The following is a 14,746-nucleotide window of genomic DNA, read 5'->3' as shown; positions in this document are numbered from 1 at the left end:
TACACTGTGAGCAGCCTCATTGAATTGAGTGGCTTGTGTTAAAAAGATGCCTTGTTTGGCTCCTAATAGATTTTTTTCCCCCATTAACTTGTGTGACCCTAATCTTGCACTGGGCAACTTCAGGGATTAGCTGGGATGCAGAGCTCAATGCAGGTTCCAGGCCTGTATTTTTAAACTGGTAAAATTTGCATAATAATTTGAATACCATGCTATATCTCAGTCTCCCATTCCACAATTCTAGATCTATTTCTAGTAAAGGATACATTTTAAATAAAACAACTCAGTAACGGATAAGATTTCCCTACAACTTAAAAATGGTCTTTAAAATAACAAAATTATTTACTAGAGAGATAAGTTGTGTGAATCTTTTAACTTCTGTTGGTGAAAGAGACAAGCTTTTGAGCGTCATAGAGCTCTTCTTCAGTTCTGTGGAGCTTGAAAGCTGTCTCTTTCTCCAAAAAAGTTGGTCCAATAAAAGATATTACCTTACCCACCTTGTCTCTCATATATCCTAGGACCAACATGCTACATAAATATTGCAAAAAAACCTTTATTAACATTTTCCCAATAATTTTCCAAATTTTTTAAAAATTGTATAAATAAAATTCAAGGCACTAATCCTGCAAAGATTTATGCACATGACTAACTTTATACAATGTGAGTAGCTCAGTGAATTGCTGCATTCCCGATTATATCCTTTACTAGAACCAGAGCTAAGATTGTAAAATGAGGCACCCTTGGGAGCCAGAGATATGGCTTGGTATTAGAAGGAATATGCAAATACAAGCATCGGTCCTATGCTGAAGTCTGCCTGGCAGACACCTGCACATAGCTCATTGCAGAACCAGGGTTGCATAGGCTAATGAAAAAAAACAATGCTGCAAGACATCTTTTAGCCAAACAAGTCACCTTTTCCAAGATGGTATCTGAAGCAAACATATAGCTCCAGTTTTTAAAAATGTTTCCCTTTTTTAAATTTAAAAAATAACTAATTTTTATATAATATTTTTCCTGACAAAAACAAAACACAAGCAGAAATAAGCTCATGCCTTCATTATGCATCAGAAACAGGATCATAAGCCCAAGTTAAAAAAAATCCTTTGCAACTCTCCTTTAAGGGAGGGTTAAAGTTCTTTTCTTTTTACATTGTGGGTTAACCCTCTAGGTTACACTATTCAAGAGGACACTTCAAGATAGTGGAAAGACTGAAGGGAGGATTCACCCCTGTGCTATGGCCACTTTGCACTGGTTATGCCAAGGAAAAGTGGCTGCCAAGCCGCATCAGGGGAATACTCCCAATTCAGGGAGCCTCCCCAGTGAGCACAGAGCCAGGACAGCCAGCTTGTGACCACTCCTTGCAAGAGCCACTGGCACAGGAGGAATTCTAGGGGCAGCCCAAGGTAAGGAGAAACATGGTTGGTGCATTCCTGTGCTTTGGGTTTCTCCAGCCTGTAGGAGCCAGTGCAGCTGAGACACAAGCTAGCGATGTCCTCAGGACTTTATTAACATGCACTGGAGCTGCACTGACAGATTTACAAAGGAATTTAGGTAGCTAAAGATTAGCTCTCCTGGGGGCCCAGTGCTATTAGATTTTGTGGAGCCCCTGTATACAAGTCTTTTTCCTGGGAGGGCGTTTGATGCAGGAGGGGATGTGGGGCTGGGAGGGAATTTGGGTGCAGGAGGGGGATTCTGACCTGGGACAGGGGTTGGCGCAGGAGGGGAATTCTGACCTGGGGCAGAGAGTTGGATTGGAGGAGGGGGTGCAAAGTGCAGGCTCCGGCCAGGAGGGGGTGCAAGGTGCAGGCTCCGGCCAGGAGGTGCTCACCACAGGTGGCTCCTGGCCGGCGGCGCAGCAGGGACCAGGCTGCCTGCCATAGCCCTGCACCACTCCCAGCAGCAGCTGGCTGCTAGCATGTCTCTGTGGCCTCTGGGGGGAGGGGGCAGTGGGTCTCTGTGCAACGCCTGCACCCACAAACGCTGCCCCTTTAGCTCCCATTGGCTAGCTCCTGGCCAATGGGAGCTGCAGGGACAGTGCTGGGAGCGGGGCAGCATGCAGAGCTGCCTCCCCCACCCTGCCAGGGGCTGCAGAGATGTGCCAGCAGCCAGCCGCTTCCAGGAGCGACGTGGGGCCACAGTATGCAGGCAGCCTGCCTGAGCGCACCTTTTAGCAGCCCAGAGATTGCTGCCTATGACTTTTTTTTGTGGCCCCCCCCCCTTGAGCCGGGGCCCCAGGCTGCAGCCCCTAAAGCCCTACCTTAATCTGGCCCTGCACCTAGTGAGATTTTCAAAAGCACCTGGGTTAGGAGCCTAACTTCCATTGACTTCAAAGGGAATTAAGTGCCTAATTGGCACTTTTGTAAATCCCACTATCTGCATCTTTAAGCACCTAAATACCCTTGCAAATTTGGCCTTCAGAATTCACCAGCCCAGGGATGAATTTGGGCCTAAAGGGCCTAGACCTATGGACCTTACTCGGGTAAAATTCCAATCAAAGATTCTAAGGGTACGTCTACACTATGAAATTAGGTCGATTTTAATAGAAATGGATTTTTTGACTAAGTGCATTAAGTCAGCGGTGTGCATCCACAGTACCGAGGCTAGCGTCGACTTTTGGAGCATTGCACTGTGGTAGCTATCCCACAGTTCCTGCAGTCTCCACCGCCCATTGGAATTCTGGGTTGAGCTCCCAGTGCCTGATGGGGCAAAAACATTGTCATGGGTGGTTCTGGGTACATGTCGTCAGGCCCCATTCCCTCCCTCCATGAAAGCAATGGCAAAAAATCGTTTCTCGCCTTTTTTCCTGGGTTACCCGTGCAGATGACACACGATGGCAAGCATGAAGCCCGCTCAGCTCACTGCCACTGTATGTTTCCTGAGTGCTGCTGGCAGATGCGGTACTGCAGTACTACACAGCAACATTCCCTTGCCTTGCCTTGCGGATGGCAGACAGTACAATACGACTGCTTACTGTTATTGTCGTCCCGTGGATGCTTCTTGCCAACCTCGGTAAGGTTGGTCGGGGGCGCCCAGGCAGACATGAGTTCTCCTGGCAGGCCTTGGTGAGGTCGGTCGGGGGTGCCTGGACAAAAATGGGAATGACTGCAGGTCATTCTCTTCTTCAAGTTTCGTCTAATGGAGATTCAGTCCTGCCTGGAATATCATGCCAGCTGGAGGCTTCTGCCTCAGGCTGCTCTCCCAATCAGTAGCACCGTGCGGTCGCACCTACTCCAGCCTACCCCTTGTTTCCATGGCTCATGAAGCCCGGGCAGTAATAAGGAGTAGTTCAACTATAGGCTGAGCAAGTGCATAATGGTGGTAAAATGTGCCTTTGGATGTTTAAAAGCTTGCTGGAGCAGTTTACTGATTTGGTTAGACCTCAGTGAAACCAGTATTCCCATCGTTATTACTGCTTGCTGTGTGCTCCACAATATCTGTGAGAGTAAGGGGGAAGATGTTTATGGCAGAGTGGGAGGTTGAGGCAAATCGCCTGGCTGCTGATTATGCGCAGCCAGACATCAGGGCTGTTAGAAGAGCACAGCAGAGCACGCTGTGCATCAGAGAAGCTTTCAAAACCAGTTTCATGACTGGCCAGGCTATGGTGTGAAAGTTCTGTTTGTTTCTCCTTGATGAAAACCCGTCCCCTTGGTTCACTCTACTTCCCTGTAATCCAACCTCCCTCACCCCCCACTTTGATCTCCGCTTGCAGAGGCAATAAAGTCATTGTTGTTTCAAATTCATGCATTCTTTATTAATTTGTCACACAATTGGGGGGATAACTCCCAAAGTAGCCCGAGAGTGGTGGGGGAGGAGGGAAGCACAGGGGTGGGGTAGTTGTAGGGGCACCCCTTAGAATGGCATGCAGCTCATCATAGAAGCAGCATATCTGGGGCTCTGACCCAGAGTGGCCGTTTGCCTCTCTGGTTCTTTGGGAGGCTTCACGCAGCACTGCTGCGGGTCTCTGTTATAACCTCTGTCCTTCATGCCCTTGGAGATTTTTTCAAATATTCCGGCATTTCTTCTTTTGGAATGGAGTTCGGATAGCACGGATTCATCTCCCCATACAGCGATCAGATCAGTACCTCCCATTCGGTCCGTGCTGGAGCTCTTTTGCAATTCTGGGACTCCATGGTCACCTGTGCTGATCAGCTCTAAACGCTGGCCGAACAGGAGATGAAATTCAAAAGTTTGCAGGGATTTTCCTGTCTACCTGTCCAGTGCATCTGCGTTGAGAGTGCTGTCCAGAGCGGTCACAGTGGAGCACTCTGGGATAGCTCCCGGAGGCCAATATCGTCGAATTGCACACTACCCCAAATTTGACCCAGCAGGGTCAATTACAGTGCTAATCCTGTCGGGGAGGAGTACAGAAATAGATTTTAAGAGCCCTTTAAGTCTACAAAAATGGCTTCGTCGTGTGGACAGGTGCAGGGTTAAATTGATCTAACACTGGTAAATTCAACCTAAATTCATATGGTAGACCAGGACTAAGAGTTTAATTCCCACCTGTAATAGCTTTACTTTAACATAAAGAGGCTGATTTATCGGTAAAGTCTGTAAGGCTTATACAAAATCCAGCTGCAGACCTCTCACAGTTCAGCAGGCCAATCTGCATTGCAAACCTCTGAAATTTGGCTGTATGTGTCTAAGGAACAGTCTCTGGATCTACTGAACTGGATACTCAACAATGGGAGGTATCTCCAAAGTCTTATATTTGTACTGAAAGAACCATCTCCCTCCACCCAACACCAGCTCAGCATGAGCGTCTTGAGATAAGGGAAAGAATTAGCACAAAACAAGTCCAAAACATATTGTACCATCCGGAAAAGACAGATCTGGGAAAACATTAAACATCACTTAAAGCTGAAGCAGCTAGAATAACCTGTTCTCTTCAGATGCCACAGTTTTGTAATCACTAGGGAGTTTGTTTGTAGTTACTTGTGATTTACATTTGTCAGCTAAATCAGAAATTTAAATACAAAATACAGCATATGGAATTGTGATGTCCTCAGGAGAATGTTGGGCTTGTAATAAATGAATGATTCTTTACAATGAGATAAAAATAATCTATGACAGTCTTGCTCCAGTGTCATTCAGGTTATATTTATTTAATTATTTAGATTTATTAAAAAATGAAAGTGGGTGCTTATCCAAAACCTTCGTCGCCTCTGACAAGAACAAAATATATTGCAAGGTGCATCTGTTTGCCTGGGCTACTCTGGAAGGTAGGTTTTGGTGTGGGTCAGGTTTGTTTGGTGGGGAGGGGAATTTGGTTTTTTTTATGTTTTGTAAGAGGGTTAGGCTGTTGAATGGAAATTGCTCTTGTTTTGAACTGATGTCTACATAATAAATAAATAGCATCTTACCCCATGACAGCCACCAAAACTCAACCTCTTAATAAAAAACCCACGCGCACCAGAATTAAGATTACCTGTGCCTCTGGGGAATTAAACTGTAAAGTTCTAGTAAATCTCTGCTCAGCATTTTTGAACTGCAATTTTTCAAAGGTTTATAACTTGGTCAAATTTTAGTGGATTTTCACAGGGAGGGCAAAAGGCCCATCCCTGACACAAAGGCTACCCCTGCCACATTTCAAGTCAGTGCTTCAAAGCATGGGGAGCACTAGAGCTTTTCAAAGGAAAGACGGCCAGAATTTTGTAACATGGGCAAAATGACATTTTTCATTAGTGTCATTCCTAGAAGCAGCTGACTTGTTTTGGCTCACATTAACTATATAGAGATACAGATTTAGAAAATTCTTCAGCCTGAGGCACACATCTGCCATGGAAAATTTAATCCCAAATGGTTAATTTGGCAAAGTTATAAACAACTGAAAACAGAGTCTTACAATTGGAAGTGTCGGACAATCTTAATAATAGGTGGTGCTACCAGCCCTACCTAAAATACATACAGCATAAGATAGTGAGAGCATGATCTGTTCTTGTCTCAGCATTTACTGTGAGCTTTTTCAGACATTTTCTGAGAAAACCACTTCAACATTTTTTAAAATATGGAATGTGAATTGTAAAGCAGAAAACTCCTAAGTTGCTATTTCTCACACAGTGGCCCCAATCTACAATGTACAAAAAATGTACAAAAACAGCCTCAGATATTTAAATATAAAGAGCTGGGGTGAGGGTGGTTGTTTTTACAGCTGAAAATTTAGGCTCAGTGTTCTCTGCTGCTTCACTTGGGAGGCAGGAGAGCTGCAGCTCAGGTTACACAATTATGTGGTGTTATTTGTAAGGCCCCGTTAAGGAAAATCATGGAAGCGTCAAGGGTAGGTGTTGGAACTTCACAGGATATGAACAGTCTCCCAAATCCACACTCTGAACTGCTGTGATTTTTCCTCAAGCTTTCCCCTCCCTGCTGAGGTTGTGGCTGCTCACTGGGTTTTATTGAGCCAGTTGCATATATGAGCACCAGTTGGATAGGTGATGAGCCAGTCCCATCTTGGGGAGTAGGAGGTGACTGCAGGCAGGAGCAGGTGAGAGTCTCTCATCAGGTGGGGTCTGGCCACCACTGCTGCTTCCTGACTGGCTGGCCAGCAGGGAGAGTGGGGTGGCACTGACAATATAGAGCAATTAGGAGCCCCAGGCTGGCCCACCCCCAGCTTCTCCAGACAGGCCCAGGCAAGATACCCCAGGAGCTGAGACTGCTATCTACTGTTTGGAACACAAGCTGGTGTGTGAGGGGGCCCTGCCCTGGCAGGGGGATAAGAGTGAGACTAGGATCCAACTCCCTACTGGGCAGAGCCCCCTTTACCCTCCTGACCCTCTGCTGGGCAGGGCGCCCTTGCAGACCTGCTCATCCTCCAAGCAGTGGATCCAAGGCTCAGTTCCTGAGATGTCTCCCCTGGACCTGCAAGGGTCTGCCGTGGGGTGGGCTGGGGCACGTTTCATAATTGCCATGCATTGTCAACGCTGCCTCTCTCACGGCTGGCCGGCCAGACAGGAAGCTGTAGTGGCGGCCTGGGCCAGATGGTTAGTACTATGTGGTGAGATGCCACCCCTTGCTCATTGCAAGCAGTTAAATTAGCTCAATAAATCCATTTTTTCAACACTGTGTGTGAGAGGACAGAAGTGGGCATTTGTGCTTCTGCCTCTCTACTTTCAGAAAAATCAGTGTTGTGCTTATTTCTTATTTCAGTCCGTAAAATTGTGATTTACTTATGGCCTTAGTTATGGTTCAGGTCTTCCAAGGTCCTCAAGCAAAGTCTGAAAAGTGTCAAAATCAATAAGTTGCCCCATCCTTCCCCCATCACAGTGGAGCGGCTGAGTTGGTCAGACTGGTAGGGGATAGACAGTCCCTGGGGTCCTGATGAGCAGTTAAGGATGGGAGGCTTCTATATTGCATCCTTTATGCTAGCCAGCAGGGAGGTCACCCATTGTCCCCCTTTCCTTTCATCCTTATAGGCAGGAGGAGAACATGCATGGAAGTAGGGGCATTATTTAGGGCTGTGTCTCCCTGAGTAAGTGTGTGATTGGCCAGTATGAGGTGGGGGTGTGTGTCTTAGGAGCTGATTGGTGCCTGCATCAGTCCCCTCTGAAGATAAAGGGCCCTGTCTGAGACCAGGAGGCTGTTTGGCTCCCACAGAGTTGCACCCACCCATCTTACTCTTACTGTGAATAGTTTCCTGGGTGGATCTCTGGATATGCTATGGGCTTAGCCAGAGTGCCTTTTTTAGGGGTTGAGAAGGGAATTTACCTCTGGACAAATAGGCCCATGTTAGGTTGTGTTTTATGCCTTCCACGCAGCAGCCCCAGAGGCCTGGTTGGTTATTTAGGATTGCTAAAAGGAACAAACAAACCAATATACTTCCCAAAACCTTTGTGTCTGGCATTCAGTGTGGATGGAATAAGTGGGAGACTAACCCGTGGGGTGAACCTGAGCTTGGGACACAGGAGGGAGTGGCACTAATTCTGACTGATTTGGAACAAGTCTAGTGACTTTGTGCAGACTGAGTCAATCTCATGGGTCCCCCAGCAACTGGGCTTGATCCATCTCCACTGTCACAGACAACACGAGCTGCATTAGTGGAAGAAGGTGCATGGAAGAGAATTAGACTAGGGAGAGAGTAGGCAGTATCTGCATAGCCAGCTTGCTGTTGAGCACCCATAGGAGCCCATTGGTGGAAACTGCCTGGAAAATGCTCTGCATCAGCATATGTCTGGGTACACCACATTTTGTATGGTCCTGGCCTGACAGTTCACCTAGCAAGTTTGGGGGTGTAGATACTTGGTGTCACTGCAACTTTCCCACCCACTGGACTTCCTAGCAGCATCCTTTGTTTCTGTGACACCAGCTAGCACACCCAAAGGATGAATTGATTCTATTCTGTCTAAGAACCACTGTGACAGTAACACAGGAGGAGAATGAAGTGTATATTGCAGTCTGATCTGGCAGCCCTTAGTCACAATGAAGTTAATCCTTTATAGGGTAAGCACAAATTAATGGCTAACTCTGAGACAGCAATAGATACTGTCATCACTGCCCTGTGGATCAGAGAGAAGAAGGCAGGTGGGGAAGAGGAATGGAAGCCTATGGAACACAGAGGGTCAGCAGGCAGCGAGCTGAACTGTATTACCAACTGGTATTTTCCAGCTTTCCTGTAGGTGACAGAGCTAAGTCATCCATCCCCTGCTGATACCTTAAAACACCACAGGCCGCTAATCAAGATGATGTAAGCTGCAATTAAACAAGTGTTAATACAAGAATTGGTGTAATCACGGTAACTAAATGTGTGGGTGCTAATTGCTGGTCATTGACGTACTTCAGATGATGCGCAGCCTATTAACCTCAGAAATGCAGAGTGTGTATTACTTTCATGTTCTGTGATCAGCATACGTCTTTATTAAAATAATTTCCTGTGGAATAAAAATGAAGATGAAATAAGCTGTTCCTTCCTCTGAGCAATAAGAAAGATTTTGCTGGGAGTTTTGGAAAACGTGGGTTTTTATTTATTTATTTAATAACGTTCAGATTGATCATAGTGTGGAGAGGGGGAATTTCCCTGCCTCTAGTGAATTTCCATTCCCCTGGATAGAAACTAGAAAAGCCTCCCTATCTCATCAAAATACTTCCAAAGAGCAAATATTTTGACTTTGGATTGCATGAGAGTGCACCAAATCTAAGTCTTCATGAGACTCTCATCACTGTAGTATTTGAGTCCTTTACAAACATTAACACATTTATCCTCACAGCGCCCCTATGAGGTTTCATTTTTACTGATGAGGAACAGAGGCACGGAGATCATAGCCCAGATCCTGGTGTGTGGTATGAACAGCTTGCTCCGCAGTGTGGTTTGATTCTGAAGCTAAAGCAATATAGAGGGATGTAGTAGCTACTACACCAGTGCCTCTTCCTATTACCATGGCTTCTGTATGCCTTTCTGATCCCTAGCTTCCCTAACAGCCTCTTGGGTGTATCTCATGTAACTTGTAGCCATCACTCAAGAATGCTCCTGTCTACTCCAGCCAAAGACTGCAAGCAGAAAGCCAAAACCACATGGCCAGTAGTATCAAAGTCCACCTATAAAAAGGCTGCCGAGTACTGTTCAAGAATGTAATTCTGAAATATTCTTAAACAGTTCCACTTTTTTCACCACAATAGGCATGGTCCTCAGGTTCTTTAATAAGGACTGAAACTCTGTAGTATTCTCATACGAAAGCAGGCCAATGAAAGAAATTATACAAGACATTGCACATCCTTGAAAGTTTGGTGTAACAGCTGCATCCATGTTATCATAGTTGACTCTCTCAATCATGTTAGCATAGTTGACTCTCTCAGACTTTTGCCACCTCTGTAGTTTAATGGGCTAACCTCTGAAGCTATGATTGGTGCATTTACTTAGAGCTGATTGCAGGGAGCCACTGACTACACTGGCTACCTAGTTGTTTTGAGGTTCAATTCAAAGTGTTGATATTATTCTATAATGCCTCATATGAAGTAAATTCTAGTTACCTGAGAGCTGACCTCTCTGCAAGCTGTGCCACAACAGCTGAGATCAGCTGATGTGTTCAAGATAACAATGCCTAGATTAAAATGTCTGTGGGCTGCTGATAGGGAAATTCAACTGGAATGCTTTTGACTCTGGAATTAATTTCCTTTACTGGTCTGAAACACTTAAGGTAAACTGTTCGGCTGGAGGGAGGTTACTAGTGGAGTTCCTCAGGGATCGGTTTTGGGACGAATCTTATTTAATCTTTTTATTACTCACCTTGGCACAAAAAGTGAGAATGTGCTAATAAAGTTTGCAGATGACACAAGGCTGGAAGGTATTGCCAATACAGAGAAGGACTGGGATGTCATACAGGAAGATCTGAATGAACTTGTAAACTGGAGTAATAGTAATAGGATGAAATTTAATAGTGAAAAGTGCAAGGTCATGCATTTAGGGATTAACAACAAGAACTATTGTTATAAACTGGGGAGGCATCAGTTGGAAGTAAGAGAGGAGGAGAAGGACCTCAGAGTATTGGTTGATCACAGGATGACTATGGGCCGCCAATGTTATATGGCTGTGAAAAAAGCTAATGCGGTCTTGGGATGCATCAGGCGAGTTATTTCCAGTAGAGATAAGGAAGTGTTAGTACTGTTATACAAGGCACTGGTGAGATCTCATCTGGAATACTGTGTGCAGTTCTGGTCTCCCATGTTTAAGAAGGATGAGTTCAAACTGGAACAGGTTCAGAGAAGGGTTACTAGGATGATCCGAGGAACAGAAAACCTGTCATATGAAAGGAGCTTGGCTTGTTTAGCCTAACCAAAAGAAGGCTGAGAGGAGATATGTTTGCTCTCTATAAATATATCAGAAAAATAAATACCAGGGAGGTAGAGGCATTATTTAAGCTCAGTACCAATGTAGACACAAGAACAAATGGATATAAACTGGCTCTCAGGAAGTTTAGGCTTGAAATTAGATGAAGGTTTCTAACCATCAGAGGAGTGAAGTTCTGGAACAGCCTTCCAAGGGGAGTAGTGGGGGCAAAAGACATATCTGGCTTCAAGACTAAGCTTGATAAGTTTATGGAGGGGATGGTATAATGGGATAGCCTAATTTTGGCAATTAATTAGTCTTTGGCTACTAGTGGTAAATATGCCCAATGGCTTGTGATGGGATGTTAGATGGGGTGGCATCTGAGTTACTACAGAGAATTCTTTCCTGGGTGTCTGGCTGGTGAGTCTTGCCAACATGCTCAGGGTTTAGCTGATCGCCATATTTGGGATCCGGAAGGAATTTTCCTCCAGGGCAGATTGGCAGAAGCCCTGGAGGGTTTTCGGCTTCCTGTACCGCGTGGGGCACAGGTCACTTGCTGGAAGATTCTCTGCACCTTGCAGTCTTTAAACCATGATTTGAGGACTTCAATGGCTCAAACATAGGTTTGATACAGGAGTGGGTGGGTAAGATTCTGTGGCCTGCATTGTGCAGGAGATCAGACTAGATGATCAAAATGGTCATTTCTGACTTTAAAGTCTATGATTCTATGAAGAGTGGTGACTTTTAGCATATGGTGTGAACCCCATCTGTTTACACAGGCTTTTGCCAAATGGAATGTGATATATTGCTGTAAAATCATGGGCTAGTTTATTTATTTATGTTGACTGCTCAATTAAATGTTGATATTGTTTCTGCATAAATAGCTGTACATCTCCCTGAGATATTCTGAAGAGTGCATTTTTATAAATCTAAAAATAAGTTAATAACAATTTTCAATAAATCGTTAATGGATCTGAAAATATTTCATGTGTATACTTTGTGTGATTGTGTTCATTTTCATCAGCACTTCATATTCTTTCCTGAACCACTTATTTTCATTGCAAATGTTATCTGAGATGCTGGTAGTAGAAAATTCATGCACCTCAGTGTTCTTTTTGAATTGGGTTTTCATGTCTTAAATCAGTAAAGTAATTGCTATGTATAATTCTGCCTTATACTTTACAACCATGTAGCCTTAATATGTTACTTCTACATTTCAGATAGGATTCTTACATTGGTTTGAAATGTATGAGCCATATCTTCCCCAACATAAGCCTCAGTGTCCTCAGACCTTCGAGCGTAATCTTTTAAGGGATGTAGTATCCCTTCTAGAGAATGTTGTACTGCATGGAAATGTGTAATGTGTACCTAGATATCTTTCCAGTGGTTCATGTTAATCTTTTCTCAGAAAATGTTTGGGCTAAACATTTGAATGAATCTCTCTTTCCCCACAGTTTGATACAATTGGGGTTCTACTAAACCACTTCTTGGTGGTGCTGGAAGTGCACTGTAAAAGTTCATTTCCCTTTATTTTTTCCAAGATTTGATCAAAGGGTATGATGTATGTGACTTCCGTCTGAATACAAAATGCATCTGAAGCTGGCTTGGACCTGGTAAAGCTGCCACCACCCAAAAAATTAGAGTGTTTTGGGGCACTCTGGTCCCCCCAAACCTTCCCTGGGGACCCCAAGACCCAAATCCCTTGAGTCTCACAACAAAGGGAAATAAACCTTTTCCCTTCCCCCCTCCAGGTGTTCCTGGAGAGATGCACAGAAGCAAGCTCCGTGAATCTAAACAGAGGGATTCCACCCTCCCCATTTCCAGCCTTGGAAAACAGAAGTACTGAGAGCTAATCTCTCTTCCCCCCTCACCCAGGGGGAATGCAAAGTCAGGCTAGTAAATCTAACACACACAGATTTCCCCCTGACTTCTTCCTCCCACCAATTCCCTGGTGAGCACAGACTCAGTTCCCTGGAGTTCCCCACTAAAGAAAAACTCCAGCAGGTCTTAAAAAGAAAGCTTTATAAGAAGAAAGAAAAATACATAAAAATGGTCTCTCTGTATTAAGGTGACAAATACAGGGTCATTTGCTTAAAAGAAATATGAATAAACAGCCTTATTCAAAAAGAATACAATTCAAAACATTCCAGCAACTATACCCATGTAAATACAAAAGAAAAACAATAGAAACCTTACTGCCTTACTATATTTGTACTTACAACTTGGAAACAGAAGATTAGAAAGCAAGAGACAGAAATCCTCCCATAGCCGAGAGAGAGACAGGCACAAGACAAAGAACTGACACAAACTTCCCTCCACCCAGACCTGAAAAAGTCTGGTTTCCTGATTGGTCCTCTGGTCAGGTGCTTCAGGTTACCTCTTTCCAGGTGTAAGAGACATTAACCCTTAGCTATCTGTTTATGACAGAAGCTATATGGAAAAAGGGAATTCTGGAATATAGAATTTAATCCTTATCTTTTGGATTAAGAAACAGTAGTCCTTTTTGAATATTTTACCAAAATTTTACCATATTTTCAATGCCTGCTGTATATCAATCACCTAAGCTTTAATGTATAGCACTGGAAGTAATAGGAAGCTATTTTACATAGGAGACAAAAGTTGCATTTTATTTAATTCACCAGCTTTTTCCTATTCTGTATGCATAATAAAGAAATTACATAGCTCACCATTAGCAAAGGCACTATAGGTAAGAGTGGAGCAAATTTCACTTTAACTGAGTTTATCCGACTGTGTATTATTTTTTGCATCTTCTGTGTCTGAAAAGTAAAAAAAGTACACTGTACATGTCTTTCATTCTGATAAATACCAAAATGCTTTAGAGACTGCAGTATCGCACTGTGACTGATACTGACTTTCCCTTAGAAACATATATAAATTTCTAAATAGGTTTGACCATGTATATCTATATGAAGACAGATAAAACAGAGGTTACACGTGTGTGTATGTATTTTGTCTTATTAAACTCATTCCATTTCCCTTCTTTGCATACCACCACCCCATTAACTAGTTAGTCATGCTTGTAAAGTGACTTGCAAATTAACACTTGATTTGAAAACTTGTGCTCATTTGGAAAGAATTTCATTCCACTAGAAGCAATTTTAGCTGTCTCGCTTTCAACAGAGATTTACAGTTGTGATAGACCCAGGCCAGTGGGGTGCAGGAGTCTGGCAGAGGGCAAATATACTGGTCACTGGGTGAGTAGTTTTCTGTTCCCTGAGTGACCAGAGCAGGGTCTGCACTAGAGTAGTCAGGAACTTGCTAGAACCAGTTAAGGCAGACAGGCTGATTAGAACACCTGCAGCCAATCAAGGCAAGCTAATCAGGGTACCTGGGTTTTAAAAGCAGCTCTCTCCAGTCAGATAGGAAGGAGCTAGAGGAGAGGAAGTGTGTGTGTGTGAGTGAGAGATGCTGGGAGCAAGAGACACAAGGAGCTGAGAGTGAGAGGATGTGCTGCTGGAGGACTAAGGAGTACAAGTGTTATCAGACACCAGGAAGAAGGTCCTGTGGTGAGGATAAAGAAGGTGTTTGGAGGAGGCCTTGGGGAAGTAGCCCAGGGAGGTTTAGCTGTCACAAAGCTGTTACAAGAGGCACTATAGACAGCTGCAAATCCATAGGGCCCTGGGCTGGAACCTGGAGTAGAGGGCTGGCCTGGGTTCCCCCCCAAACCTCCCAACTCCTGATCAGATACAGGAGGCGCTGATCCAGACTGTGGGGGAGATCACTGAGGTGAGCAAATCTGCCAATAAGCACAGGACCCACCAAGGTAGAGGAGGAACTTTGTCACACAGTGTAGAGCAATAAATCAAATCTTATGACTGTCTTCATCAGATGGTCTCCTCAGGGGCTTTAGCAGAGACTTAATCTTAGGGAATCTAAATGGGCTATAGTTCTGTTTTAGATAAACCATAGTGGAGATTTGTATAGTCTAAACTTTGTTGAAATAGTGCAGTTTTCAAAAGAAGAATGAGGTCT

The sequence above is a fragment of the Gopherus flavomarginatus genome, chromosome 6 (assembly GCF_025201925.1).
Source record: "Gopherus flavomarginatus isolate rGopFla2 chromosome 6, rGopFla2.mat.asm, whole genome shotgun sequence".
NCBI lineage: Eukaryota > Metazoa > Chordata > Testudines > Testudinidae > Gopherus > Gopherus flavomarginatus.
This window is presented reverse-complemented; position numbering follows the sequence as displayed.